The sequence below is a fragment of the Podarcis pityusensis genome (genome assembly GCF_964106645.2).
Source record: "Podarcis pityusensis genome assembly, chromosome: 13".
In the NCBI taxonomy this organism is placed as follows: Eukaryota; Metazoa; Chordata; class Lepidosauria; order Squamata; family Lacertidae; genus Podarcis; species Podarcis pityusensis.
Genome location: NC_138038.1, coordinates 5,231,840 through 5,246,803, shown reverse-complemented (window position 1 = coordinate 5,246,803; position 14,964 = coordinate 5,231,840). Strand labels below are relative to the sequence as shown.

Here is a 14,964-nt window from a genome sequence, read left to right as displayed (position 1 = left end):
ACAGCAGTGCCAAGCGGTACAATTATAGGATAAATAGTGACAATTATTATGCCATATTTTATATCAAACTGTCCAAGCAAAGATAGTCAAATTCACTTGCTTCAAACACTTTCACAGATGACTACACAGCACAGCAGGACAGCTAAAACGTATAACGTTTAGTAAAGGAAAGAAGAAAAGGGCACATGGGTGGCCCACACTCTCACACAGTGCCAGGCCTGCAGCAGTGGGACCATTATGGGGTGATGGATAGATAGCAGATGAAGGCAGGAACTGGTGCCTGAATGCTGAAGCAAGAATTTTTAAAGTGTTTGTGGGGTTACAATTTTGACTCAGCTTCAGGCAACAAAATAACCCTTGGGAAAAGGGCAGAAGGAAAATTATGCAAAAAAAATTAATAATAATTAAGGGGGCTGGCTGGGGGTTGGAGTCCAGCAACAGCCAGAAAGCCAAACACCCATTTTGTGGGAAGGAGAGAGACCCTATTGCTGGAGGAGAGTAAGGCCGTGACCCTACATATGCTTTCTTCTAAGTAAGCACCGCTGCATACTGCCATACTTGTTTCAGGTGCACGGGATTGGGGAAATCCACCCATTCGCAGTCAATGCTGTAAAGGGCGATGCCCCAGCACTGACTTGGCGGGGCGGGGGCTGGGTTCAGATCTCACCCTAGCCGATTGTCCAGCCACTTCTCGACCTGCCCGGTTAAACTCGCTCCGCAGTGATGAGAGATCTAAGCGCCGGCGACAAATGAGAGGGTAATCCATTAAAAATGAAATGAAACAAAAGCGTTAGGAACCGCAACTACTCGACCAGCGCCCGTTAAGAATGCGCGAGCCATTCGGGAGAGGCGAAAAGTTTCCGCCAGGCCGTGTGAAGACGACGCGTGCAGACGACGCGTTTGGAACTCCTGCGAAGCCCGCAAGCGACGCGGGCACGCCGTACGTGTGAACCTGCCCTTTCCCAGGCTGGGTTGGGGTTCTCTCTTCCTTTCTCTAAGGAAGGAGGGAGGGAGACAGAGAGAGAGAGAGCAGCCCTACGGAAGAGACCCACCTCCATCGAGCTGGCCTCGGAGGGGGAGGGGGAAGCAGCGAACGCCCCCCGTCTTCGAGTAGCCCTTGGCGGCCGCCGGCCGTTGCCGCCAGCGTCTTCGGGAAGCGGGCTGAGGAGACGCCGCCGCCGCCGCCGCCGCTCTCCCGCCAACGGAGCCCCCCTGGCGGCGGAGGGGAAGGCGCCGCCGCCAGCTCGGCACGGGCCGAGTCCGTCCCCTCAGGAAGCGCGAGCAGCCCCCTTCGCCGCCGAGACGAGGACGGCGCCGCCGCGACGGCGGGAGGCGGCCGCTGGGACTCCGCGCCTCGCCGGAGATGGAGGTCGCTCGCTCGCCCGCTCTGCCGGCCACCGCCGACGCCCTCAGCCGCGCAGCCCGCTCGGCATCTCCCTCAGCCGCGCTGAGTCTTCACGGCCGGCGGCGGCAGCGGCAGCGGCGACTTCCTCCTCGTCGTCGTCGTCCTCTTCCTCCCCTCGAGCGGGCTGAGGCGTTAAACGGTCCCACCTCAAAGCGCAAGCGCGCTTCTCAGAACGCAGTCGCGGTCGGCGCGCGCGCGCGCGCACGTCAGGCTCGCTCGCCGGCCCCACCCAGTAACACCTGACTCCTCCCACTCTCGTCAAGGAAAAGGAGAACGGTTGGCTTATGGGTGGTCTTGTTTCCGCCTGCAGGTGACCCGGATGTCGGCGTCACGTGCCGCCGCCCTCCCTCGCTTCGGAGTGAAGGGAGGCGAGGAGAGGGGATTGGGCGGCGGGGGGCGAGGGGGCGGGGCACGCCACGCCAATCAATCCATCCATCCATCCATCCATCCATCAAAGAGACTGCACAGAAACCTGAAATCGCAGAGCTCGAAGTTTATTCTGCGCTGTGGGTCGGGGAGACGGATGCTGTTGTAAAATGGATGGGACTTGCCTGTCTCCTTTCCCCGCGCTTCTCGCGCTTTGTGTTTTTCCCCGTTGTTCGCTGCACTTCGAAAACGTGCATAATGTGGGCACTGGGCGTGATCCACCAGGACTGAAGTCGTCTTTCCATCTGGAAGAAGAGGGAGCCGAGGAGCCCCTTGCTCGCATTTGGCAGCTCTCAGCAAATAGCCCCCGCTATGTCCGCAGCATCCATTGCTTTAAAAAGGAGAGGGAATGACAAAGCACACATACACACCGGCGCAGCTGCAAGTTATACACCGCAAGCATCAATCGGGCGGAGCCCACAACTATGTCTGTGTGCCACGTGGAGATAGGAAGCAGCCGATGATGTTACGGGCGATCCAGGCAGGCACTCTGCCAGCATTGGACGGCACGCAGCCACGCCATAAGGCTCTGGGAAGCTGCAAAGAGGAATTCCGGTCCTTCTGTAATAAGAATTTTAAGGTTTTATATATATAATAAATGTTCATAAATGTACCAAGCAAACACGTACATAAATATATAAACCACATATCTGAAGCAGCACAGGAAGACAGTCCTGAAACCATTTTGACTCTAAAACTGACCAAATGTTTCTTCCCAATGTCTCAGGTATTGAGTAATTACCATCTCAAAGGAATGGCCAGACTATCAGGAAAGGCAATCGGATAAGGCATTATCAGATAACCTGGCAAACAGAAAAAACAACAACATTCAAATTTCTGTTGTAGACTGCCTTTTCTGTGATGTAGCTATGATGTTTGGGGGTGGTGGTCTTGGGCTCTACCCCTTCTGTGGTGTATGTATGATGTATGGAGGGGTGGTCTTGAGCTCCAGGGCAGCAAATTTCAAAATGTCTATATAAGGGCAAGCACACATGGTTTGTGGTCCTCCTCCTCTCTCCTGCATGTGGGGGGAGCACCCTGTTGCAACAGCTTTAATAAAGATCAGATTTACTAGCTGCTTTGCTTCTCAATGTTCTCTGGTTGGCCTCTGTTATTTTCTCCTACCAATGGAGAACCTACAAAGGACTCTATAAGGGCTCTTGTGTACCCCATAAGGGAATAAGGGCAGGTCTTGTTTACAATAGCCACACGCACACCTGCTGGAGCGGGGTGGGGGAATAAATAAACTCAAACTGGGGCAATAAGGGAAAGGGTTGTGCCAAAACTGGAAGCCACGCTGCAGACTCCACCGGGCAACTCCCAGCTAAGCCAAAGCGGCAGGCATCAAGCACAATCAATGGTGGGTCATTTGTGACATAAGAAAAGCCTGCTGGATCAGGCCAGTGGACCCTCTAGTCCATCATCCTGTTCTCCGGATGGCCAACTATATGTTTGTTGCAAGCCCGCAAGCAGGATTCGGGCAAAAGAGCACTCCCTGCTCCTGTGGTTTACAGCAACTGGTATTAATAATAAATAATAACAATAATAAATTTTATTTATACCCCGCCCTCCCCAGCCAAGACTGGGCTCAGGGCGGCTAACACCAGATATAAAACAATTGATTAAGATACATTAAAAACAAGATTAAAATACAACATTAAAATGAAGCCTCATTTCAATAGAAACTCAAATCAGAAACTTTTGGGGGATGAAAAAGTCAAATCTTCACCAAGGCCAACTATTCAGACTGGTCCTACATGGGCCAGAAAAAGCCAGGGAAGCCCCCAAATAGGAGTTCCATCACAGAAGGAAAGAGGGGGAGGGGATCAAGTTGATTCTAAACAAATTGCTGCTTTCAACTGTGAAAAAAGAGAATAGCCATCATGACTAGTAGCCACGGATAGCCCTCTCCTCAGCGAATTGGTCTAATCCTCTTTTAAGGCCCTCTAGCTTGGGGGCCATTTGGCTCCCTGCTCCCAGCCCCAACACCCAATCATTGATGCGAGACAAGCTATGGTCTGGTCAAACAGTGTGATTTCCACACCAGAGGCCTCTCTAATCTCTACAGTGTGCAAACGGTCCTATCTTCCAATAAACAGCCCATGTCAAATCTTCTATTGAACAGTATCTGGGATACAGATGTTCCCGAAGGAAACATATGAGGGCTTGCCACCTAGTCATGACCACTACAGGGCTCATGCCTTGGGCACTGACTTGACAGGAAGTAGTGCCGCTTGTAGCATAAGCCCCCAATTGAGAAACATCTGGACCCATTGTGTAACTGCCTTTAACAGATATTGCCAAGTGTAGAGGAACCCGCCTGGAGTAAGCAGGTTAATAATCCCATGGAAGAACAGCCAGGATCACTGCTACAGCCCTGGAGTGAGCCTTCTTCCTGATCTGCACTGAAAAGGGTGTGAGAAAATATATTCCTGGTATAAAGTCCTGCCTTTGTTGTGGGCATTTCATGGGAATAAAGGGGCTTTGGATGTGGCATAACTATGCCACACCCACAACCCGCCCAATTTTTACCCATACAGCCAATGTGCATGCTGGTGGCATTCTGGGAGAGGGATCCTAGAGTTTTGCCAATGCATCTGACATCCCAGATCAGATCATTTAATATGGCCAGAGCCATTACAACTTCCACTGTACATAACTAATACATTAGCACCATGCAGGCATTTGTTAATTGTGTCCACAGAGGGATCATGTGTGCCAGACCTGCCTGCTCCACCCCTAAACTTCCCACAGTGACATCTGAAACACAATCATCTGAAAGTGGTTACAATTCTCCCCCAAAACAGGAAGCCTGTGTAAATCGGTTCCTGATCACAAGAAGGTGGAAACTTTAGGAGGCAGCTCACCCTCCATGGATGCAATTACTGAATGACTGAATAGGGCTATAATTGGCATTGATATTGCTTCTCCAGAAATGTATTGGAAATATTAATGTAACTGGAGGAGAGGGGGGCCATTATATTTAAGAGCAGCACAAAACTGGAAGCAGCACAGAAAGCAATCATTGACTCAGCATTTCTTCTTTATCGTGACATTCTGAAAGCTTCAAAGACACCTCCACAATTAAGTCTAAGTGTAAACCATGTAATATAGACACAACAGTTTTTGAACTTTCGTATGAGTTCTTCACACATTTAATATATGGTTCACATCCGAAAAAATGTTAGGAGGCTGTTATATTTTTTCCAAGGTGTTGTGTGTGCTGTAATGGGCACGTGAAGTCATCAAAACTTTTCCAATTTGGTGTTGCCATGAAAATTGTCATTGGCAATAGAAAGGTACTTAATATCCATAATCCTGTCAGGCACTGTGTCAGCTACAACTGTGTTGAAGAAGTGGAGAAGGAATGAGAATACGTATCGCTTGATGGACAGTGGGCAATCCCAGAAGTAATGAAATCACCACCAGTTAGTAATGGGAGTTGCCATAAATAATTATGACGCATGTGCTGGAAAGGGATTTGCCATACAGTTGCTATCTGCTTTCAGAATGTTGCATGGGAAGCCTTGCAGGAGGAAATGCTCGAGACTTTGCCAAGGCCTTCAATAGCAAAAAAAGAAAAGAAAAGAACCATATGGGAAGACCATATGGAACATCAAGGAGTACATTTTCACCACATGATGACAGTAGAAGATCTGTGATTCTGGACAATTAAGAAGATTTAACTGTGCATAACACTGTGTGGATGATGTCACTGGTATTTATGAAAAAGGGAACTACAATGTGGGCAGACTGGAATTTCAAAGGGTTGTTAGATGAACTTCCCCCAAAGAAAGACAAATCAACCAGTCCCCAACATCTCTACAAGTTGTGGCAGAAACTATTAAAAGATCCCTCACAAAAGCAGAGTGTCAGCTGAAGAACATGGCAAAACATAAATCTGACATATGGTTTGGCCAGGGGCATAATGCCAGTCGCCAGTGCCCAGGGCGGGTGCCCGCGCATGCGTGCCAGGCAGGCAAGGAGTCAACTCTCCAGCCTTTGCTGCCACCAGGTTGGTGCTTATGCTTATGCACCAGGCAGGAGCAGGGCACTGAGGGTGAAGGGTGTCCTCCACACTCTCCAGCCCTTGCTACCGCTGGGCGGGTTATTGCATACCAGGCAGGGGCAGAAGGTTATTGGTTTATTTTGTTTTTGTTTTGATTGTGTATTTTTTTATCTTGTATTTTTATACTGTGAACCGCCCTGAGATCTACAGATGAAGGGCAGTATACCAATTTAAATAAATAAATAAATAAAGGCTACACTATCTTCTAACTGCAGCCATGGAAAACATATATTTCAATAAACTCTACAGCAATTGTGGCATCCCTTCTGAAATACTGTAGTTAAGGAGCTTCAGGCATTCAGCCTCCAAAAATGAAGATTTGACTGAGGAAATGAGGAACATAGGAACATGGCAAACTATGCAGAATCATACCATTGATTCATCTAGCTCACTGCAGTGGTACCTCGGGTTACATACGCTTCAGGTTACATATGCTTCAGGTTACAGACTCCGCTAACCCAGAAATAGTACCTCGGGTTAAGACCTTTGCTTCAGGATGAGAACAGAAATCGCACGGCGGCAGCAGGAGGCCCCATTAGCTAAAGTGGTGCTACAGGTTAAGAACAGTTTCAGGTTAAGAACGGATCTCCGTAACGAATCAAGTATGTAACCAGAGGTACCACTGTATAGTCTATTTTGACTGGCAGCAGCCTTCCAAGATTTCAAACAGGGCTCTTTCCCTACCTGGGAAATCCCAGCAATTGAATCTGGGACATTTTGCATGCAAAGCAGTTTCTTTACCACTGAGTTCCCCTATATAGTATCAATGCGTTTCTGGAATTTTTAAAGAAAACTGAATCAGGTGAGCTTGGGGGAATAGTGCTGGTTTACCTACATCCAGCTAATTTACATGCTTAAAACTTTTCTCACTGTATACACCTTGGCAACCACAACTTGCAGACAGACAGACAGATAGATGATAGTCAGATGTCAAGCTTCTGTTTTGTCAGCTGAATTATGACTGATGGCTTTTCTGACTACAACACAGTTTCAAAAATGGAGGAGACTCACCCTGGCATTACAATGTATTTCATACAAGGGGCTCCTATCAAATAACTTTCCTGATATTCCCAGAAAAATATTTTTAAATGAATCATAAGGACAGTGGCAACTAAAAACGACCTAAACTCTATGTACACATCCACATGCACCCCATTATATTTTAAACTTAGAGAGGCCCATGAACATACACCTTATTTCAATGAACTGACTTCTGTACAACTTCAGAAAGCTTTTACAGAGTTGTGATTAAATACAATAAACTCTGCTTATAGAGATGGGAGACACAGGGGCATACCAAGAAACAAACGTGTTTGCATTAGGGGATGTGCTGAAGTAAAGGACCTTATGCATTATATCTTGCGCTGCCCCTTATATAATGAAGCAAGAGAACGATTTTTAGCACCTATAATGACAAGGTCCCCTGGCCAGAACCCCTCTGACATGATTTTATATCTCCTCGCAGACATAGATAAGTATGTGACCTGGTGTGTCTTTGCAACTGCCGCTAGGAAAATTAGAGCAAATTACCGTATTTTTCGTCCCATAGGACACACCGGCCCATAGGACGCACCTAGCTTTTTTGGGGGGAAATAAAGGGAAAAAAAATTTTCCCTTTATTTCCCCCCCCAAACCAGGTCGGGGAATCCAAACCAGGTAGGGAAACAGTGGGATGGCGGCGCTCCGCCTCCCCGCTGTCCCCCAAGCTTGTGGGGCTGCCCGATGTCTGCCCGAAGCGCAGGCCGCTCTGCTTCAGGGCGCCCGTGCGCCGGGCAGCAGGCTGCAGCCTAGGGAGCGACCCCTCTTGCTCTCCAAGCTTCAGTGAAAGCCTGTATTCGCCCCATAGGATGCACACAGATTTCCCCTTCATTTTTGGAGGGGGAAAAGTGTGTCCTATAGGGCGAAAAATATGGTATATAGCCGAGATAGCCACCAACTGTAAAGGAGATGAATTTATTTGACCCTATCTACATCAAGCTATATTCTATCTTTATCACCAAACTCCGAATATAATTGCACATTGTATCAAAAAAAAAATTTAAATATATTAGTGGCCATGTCGTGATTTCAGCCTATAAATTTTATTGTTTAATGTCTTAACCTGTATATTAAGGTACTTTTATAGCTCTGTTTAGAGTAGGTAATGTCTTGATAATATAATTTTTTAAAGTTTTTGCATTAATCCAGCATATTTTAATTGTTGAATGATTCTGTGTACACTGCGGCAGCCTTTGCCTATGTGCAATAAAACTGACTGACTGACTGACAAGGGCCTCCGTCCAAACGTCAAACGGAAAAGAATTTCTCAAGTTCTGCTGTTGACCTGACAGTCAACACTAATATTGCAAGTTGTCTAACAGGATTTTAACATTTACCAATTCAGTATCTGCCAGACAGAGCTGGGCATGAAGCCATTCCATGACAACAAGCATTTTGAGCCACGTGCAAAAAGTTTCCACAAACAGGAAGGTGTTACTGCTGAACTTTGATTTGTGAATCTTAAGAAAATATCATGCAGAGTTGAACACCATCTTTGTAAAGACTGAAGAACGCTGTTAGCCATTCTAATAGCATCTAAACAACCCTTGTTTCACTATTGTGCTTGAGTTTACAATCTTCTATAAGGATGCTGTTGATATAATAGGGGGGGAAATACTCTCAGGCTGCAAACTTGTCCCCATTTACCTGGGAGCAAGTCCTACTGAACGCAGTGGGACTTACTTCTGAGTAGATATGCATGTAATTGCAGTCAGGGTTGTTTCTAAAGTGGTCTCAAGGCTTTTGGGGAATCCATTGCATCTACCATGGAGGTCCTGATACAGGGGGAAACTACTACTACTAATAATAATAATTTATTGTTTTACATATGTTCAGAGGTGGTTATTATAAATTTACATATTCTAGGACTCAGCCCAGGTGCTAAAAACAGATTCTGGAGCCGAGTATCCCTCCCCACTTGCTTACTTGAAATATTGCAACCAGAAATGTCCACCAAATCGTGAGTTTATTAAAAGAAAACAAGGCCATAAAAATGGTCTGCAATTCCACTCTTTCCTCCAGTCTGTTGCCACCTTTTGATCTGGTCCTATTAGAAGCTGGGCCCTTATTAGCAGACATTGGTAGGTGGCAAGGTGTATGTGTATGGAAATGTTTGTCTGCTTATTTCTGCGTATCAAGCTGTTGTTAAAGGAACAAGTCAGGTCAGGATTTTCCCCCCTGATCAGTTAGCAACCCTAGCTAGGACCCTCATTTAGACATGACCTGTAATATTGTTTTTAAATTTACTCACTCATGCATTGAACCTTTATCTCATTCTGTTCACCATTATATAGTTGGAAGTCAGGTTATTGTGCAATTGTTTTTCTGTCCACTTGTTGGGTTGTTAACATGCAGTCTGGCCCTATGCATGTTTTCTCTGATTTCAAATATGCTCATAAGTAATTGTGCAGAGAACTTGCAACCTCAGTGGAATTTCAGTCGTGAAACTTTTTTCTTTAGTTCATAGGTCTGTTGTGAAAAATAATTCCCTCCCCCCACATCAGTCTTCTAGAACAAGTTTTCGCAATTTCAATAAATGAAGAAAAAAATTACTCTACAATTCATCAAAGATGAAACAAGTCTAAATAATATATATTTTAAAAAAAGAAATCACCCCCTTGACTCTATTTCCAAAGAAAGCTGCAAACCACTTCATTTATTTTCTTTTTTGATTAAGCTGTGCATAGTATTTGCTATGAGTCTGCCTGGCAAAAATCCTTACATAGCTCCTTTATCAAGGAGACTCTCAACAGTAATGCTTAAAAATGCTACTGTGGGATATCCACGTTTGTAAAATCTGTTACAATTCAATATTTTATCATACTATAAATTGGCAATTGTTTATCCACAGCATGAATTCAATTGCTAGTTCCCTAGATTAGACAAGTACTTCAGCAGCGAAAGCAATTAAGCAGTAAATAGATTTTGAGCTTTGTGGGGGCAGGGGACATTACCTATTTTGTCTCTGTCAGTTCTGGAGGATTGCTTGGAAACTGCAGCTAGCGTAGAGCAGGCTGCCTTGAACACTTTCATCAGCAATCCAGTCTGTGCCCTAGCTTCCTACAACCGTAGTCTTTTACACACATGCGCACACATCCCACTTGAGAACTGTAGCCGTCCTGAGCATTCTCTGAAAGCAATTTAAAGACCTGTCTGCATCGGTATTTAGCGACTTGAATTCATGCCAGTAGGAAATAGAATTTTCACAATTCCCTGCATTTCCAACGCTCAGGCTATGTGTGCAATTTATAGCATTGACCACAACACGAGAGGGAGGTATCAGTAGGAACGGGAGACTGCAGAAGAATTTTTGAGGGAAATCTACATATGATCTATCTAGAATCACATGTATTATCCATTATGGGCCCTGAGCTCCTGATGAATCATAAGTCCACATTCACTTCAGAGGAAGGGGTATTCCAGCTGAGGATTTAGGACAAATGGTACTGGTGTGGCACTCAAAGTCAAGCAGGAAGAAAGGCTTGAAACCCGTCCTTTCGTCTTCTTCTTCTTCAAGCTCTTCAGTGCCTGTACCTCAAGAGGCACCTTCCATGCCTCTGCCCTTGAATTACTAGAATGAATTTCAAAATTGCGTAAAATCACATACAAATCACCCACCCTAACTCAGTGTGTAGCATGAGTTGCCAGTGTCTGGGGAGAGCACAGGCCTGTCTTACCCATAGAGGCTAGTGGCGCGGGGCACCAGGGCACCAAGTTATGGAGGGTGCCAGGCAAGAGTCCGGGGAACACCGAATGAGCGCGCTGAGTGAGTGAGGGTGTGTGCGCCACTCCCGCCGAGTGTCAGCTCGGTTTTTTCCCTTTTAGCCAGCAGGCACCAAATTCTGCAGGGCGCCAGAAAGCTAAAACCGAGCCGATGCTTGGTGGGAGCGGCGCACACACCCTCGCTCAGCGCAGGCCTGCTCGCTCAGTGTGCTGCCTGCCATGGCCACTGTGCCACAAAGCAGCCAGCTGAACCAGGAGGCGCCATGTCCAGCCTCTGCCTCTTCCCCGCCGGAGGAGCCGCCCTCCAGCCGCTGCCCGCCTCCTCCAGCCGGTCGACAACTCTGGGAAAGGGGGGGCGCCAGAGGGATCTTTGCACCACAGCGCCAGATATGCTTAAGACGGCCCTGGGAGAGCAAATCACTGACACAATCAAAGCACCCTGCCTCCCCCTGAGCCAGGTGGGGTCGCACTGTGCTGCCTGCCTGCCAACACAGGGGGGAGCTCAGCCAGCCGGCATGGCCCTTGGTGGGCGAATCCCCATGCTGGGCCAGGATGTGCTGGGGTAACCCCTTGCCCACCTCCTTCCGTCTGTGCCTGCTCACTGTGGACCTGGGCTGCTCTGCCGTCTTCGCCAGGTCAGTACAGGGATCCCTGCAGAAGCCAATACCTGGTTGCGCCCCCTCAGAATTTGGCACCCAGGGCCCCCACCACCCCTGTTCTCCTGTGCTACACCATTGCTCTAACCGCAGCATCAGAAAAACCTTGGAAAGGGATCTACACTACATTCACACCAAATGCCTACTGAAGTGTCCTTTGGAATATACATTGATGACTCTGTAATGTGAGCACTGCAAGATTTAATATTAAAATACCTTCCTCAAATGTCCTTTCGGAGTCACAATTGTTCCTTAAATTACTGGTAGGAATGTTAAACTACTTTCCAACAATCTGACATGATTGCTGAGGCTGAATCCTTTTTGTTGCTAGTGGTCCTCAGTACCTTCTAGAATCAGCCGAGGTCACAAGAAAGACCTTCCAGGATCTTGCACCCAGTCAGGAACCCTGTTTTGAACCCCATTAATTGGGAGAGACAGGATGTCACCACAGATTAACAGCGTTTCTATTGCATAGAGCACCTAAATTAAACTACATGGAGCTGACTAAAATTCAGTCTGACAGTTGTGAAATTATTACATATTTTAATATGAACATGCTAGTTCCATTGTGCTCAGAGCATCTTCAAAAGCTTGCAAACTACTTCAGAACACCTGCAGTTGCCGATAGCAAACAAAAAGATCATTATCACTCAGAACTTGCTTTTATATAGCCAGTTGAACCCACAGCAACACTGGTGAAAGTCACCAAAAGAATATGTTCACTGTAATTTGATACCTAATAAGGTGTACAGTCAAATGGTATGTAGTCCTGCTAGAATTTGTCCTTGTTTCAAATTGTTGTTTGAGGGACATTATTGTTCTTTTAAGGGATTTATTATTATTATTATTATTATTTATTGATTATACAGTAATCGTCCACGGAGTTGTTCCAAGTTCGTTGGATTCTCAGCTCAAATCCCTACATGGCGAGTCTGTTGAGGGGAATGGGTTTTATCTCCCTAGTTGAAAGATTGGGAGAGGGTGGAGATGGAGAGGAAATGAAATGAAACAGTTTTGGGGTTTTTGGCCATCAACCTGTGGGATTTGTACATAACTGGATGTTGAATGCAGTGGTAGTTGTACTGAATGTGAAATTTGTATTTGTATATAACATATATTGATTTTTGTTGAGACAAACTGCTTTGAAATTTCCTGAAAAATAAAGCACAATAAAAGTTAAATTCATCCTATTTTCTCTTTCACAAATATCAACAATTTTAATATGAGAAAATAAACATTAGAAAATCACATTTTGGGAAAATTTCTATCATAATCCTTTACTTCCACATGAAAGCAACCAGAGGACAACTTATTCAAAGCAGAATTCCAGTAAGCAGTGTCTAATAGCAGAGGTTGCTAATTACAGATGTATAATAACTTTTATCATAGTTGGCTCAAAATCATTGCTAGGCTTATTTCTTGCATACATGAGAAGTACAAATATAAAGACTGCGAACTTAAAAGTGCTATAAAAAGACAAATGATGTATTTTATTATATACGAGAAGCACTTCAGGCTCCATATGGGTTTTATTTGTCCTCCAGCCTGACATTTACTGGGGCTTATTGTTCTTGGAGCTTTTAAAATCAGATGGTCACTTTTCAGATACTTCTAACAGCAAAAAAAGCCATCCAAATGTTATTGGACAGTAAAAAAATAAAATCATTGTCAAATATTTATACAGTGGTACCTCGGGTTACATACGCTTCAGGTTACAGACTCCACTAACCCAGAAATAGTACCTCAGGCTAAGAACTTTGCTTCAGGATGAGAACAGAAATCGTGCTCCGGCGGCGCAGCAGCAGCAGGAGGCCCCATTAGCTAAAGTGGTGCTTCAGGTTAAGTACAGTTTCAGGTTAAGAACGGACCTCCAGAACGAATTAAGTACTTAACCTGAGGTACCACTGTACAGCCTAAAAAACCAAAGGTGCAATCCTAACCCCATCACTTTTATGTCATATTGTATTTTATTGTACTGTCTTACTGTAAAATACAATAAATAAGGAAAGCAATAAAAACACAATTTAAAAACATACAGCATATAGCACAGCACATTACAATTGCTACAGTAGGCAGAAAAATCATTAAATGATCGAATAAGGCCCTCAGCAATTTTTGCGTAGTCCTGGGGGGAGGGAATTTGGGAACAACGGGGTTGTGCCAATGGAAGTTAAGCCAGTGTAAACGACAAAAAGAAGCACGCCAAGGGCCGGGAATGGGCATATTGAGGTGGGGAATGAGGTGAACCAATCCTAACTCCTATCATTCACTTATCCCACCTACAGAGATTAGTGCAACTAACACCATCATAAATGCAAACATTACTAAATTAATTCCACAGAAGTCAAGAAAATGAAAGCTTACACTGCCTCACACCTCCTGCAGGAACAGTTAGGACGCTACTTAAACTACACAGGAGATAGGCCATAGGCCTGGTGTAAAAAGGTAAAGGACCCCTGATAGTTAAGTCCAGTCGCGAACGACTCTGGGGTTGTGGTGCTCATCTTGCTTTACTGGCAAAGGGAGCTGACGTTTGTCTGCAGTTTTTCCGGGTCATGTGGCCAGCATGACTAAGCCACTTCTGGTGCAACAAAACACTGAAAACAGAGCAGCGCACAGAAACACCGTTTACCTTCCCGCCGGAGCGGTACCTATTTATCTACTTGCACTTTGACATGCTTTCAAACTGCTAGGTTGGCAGGAGCAGGGACCAAGAAACGGGAGCTCACCCTGTCGTGGGGATTCGAACCGCCGACCCTCCGATTGGCAAGCCCAAAGCTCAGTGGTTTAGACCACAGCGCCACCCGCGTATAGGCCTGGTGTATCTGCCTGTTTAGGGGTTTCTCTCCATTCTCTTTATTTTACAATTTTAATAGTGTTGGCAATGTTAAAAATACAGTCAAAATGCAGCACAGTTTCTACTAGGTAATCCTTTTTTATTTTTTGATACCAACAGCCCAGAGGGTGGTACTTTGAAAGCTAACAGCTGAAAGACTGCATTTAATGAGAGATCGGATGTCAATTTTCTAGTAAGACTAAAAAGCATTTTTATTAGTCTTCTGTAACTTACTCTGTAAAACCACTTCAAATACTTGTTTTTAAAGATACTGTCATATTTGAACCAAAGTACTTCAGTGCTTGCAGCAATATAGAGAATAAATGCAAATCACAGGAGTCTATGCGCTTTGCTAACCAACTGAAGTGTCTATGGCTGCAATCCTACATGCACTTACCTGGTAGTAAGACCATCTGAACTCTACTGTATAGGGCTTGCTCCTGAGTAGACATAGGATTGCACTGGTACAATGCGTGTGGAGGGAGGATTAAGCCACAAAAAGTCAGGACTCTAGGGAGTTGGCTTGAGGACCCATAAAACTGAGAACTTAGTGTTTCTATTTTTGAAGTCCGCATGTAAAATATAGTAAGCATTTTATTTTATTCAGCAATTGACTATTTCACTGAAATCCTGCTGGACTTTAAAATAAAACTCTGATTTAAAAAACCAAATTGCCTTTGCAAGTAGGAAAATGGCACAAGCCATGTTCCTAAATTAAATAGGTTAATCATGAGATTCTGTAATACAAAAATGTTTGGCAATCTTTTTGTTGATCAGCTGGAGAGGCACTGTTTAGCTGCCTCTTTCAGAA

General features: G+C 45.3%; 1 protein-coding gene and 1 long non-coding RNA gene across 2 annotated transcripts in view; both read right to left on the bottom strand.

The window, feature by feature from the left end:
- GALNT1 (polypeptide N-acetylgalactosaminyltransferase 1) overlaps nucleotides 1–1,258 on the bottom strand; it is a 60,094-nt gene extending 58,836 nt beyond the window's left edge. The window contains exon 1 of the mRNA XM_080976792.1: nucleotides 1,053–1,258. The gene's annotated coding sequence lies outside the window, so the exon portion shown is untranslated. The remainder of the gene's footprint in view (nucleotides 1–1,052) is intronic.
- LOC308460620 overlaps nucleotides 1–14,964 on the bottom strand; it is a 428,649-nt gene that overhangs the window by 314,076 nt on the left and 99,609 nt on the right. The gene's annotated exons all lie outside the window — the stretch shown is intronic.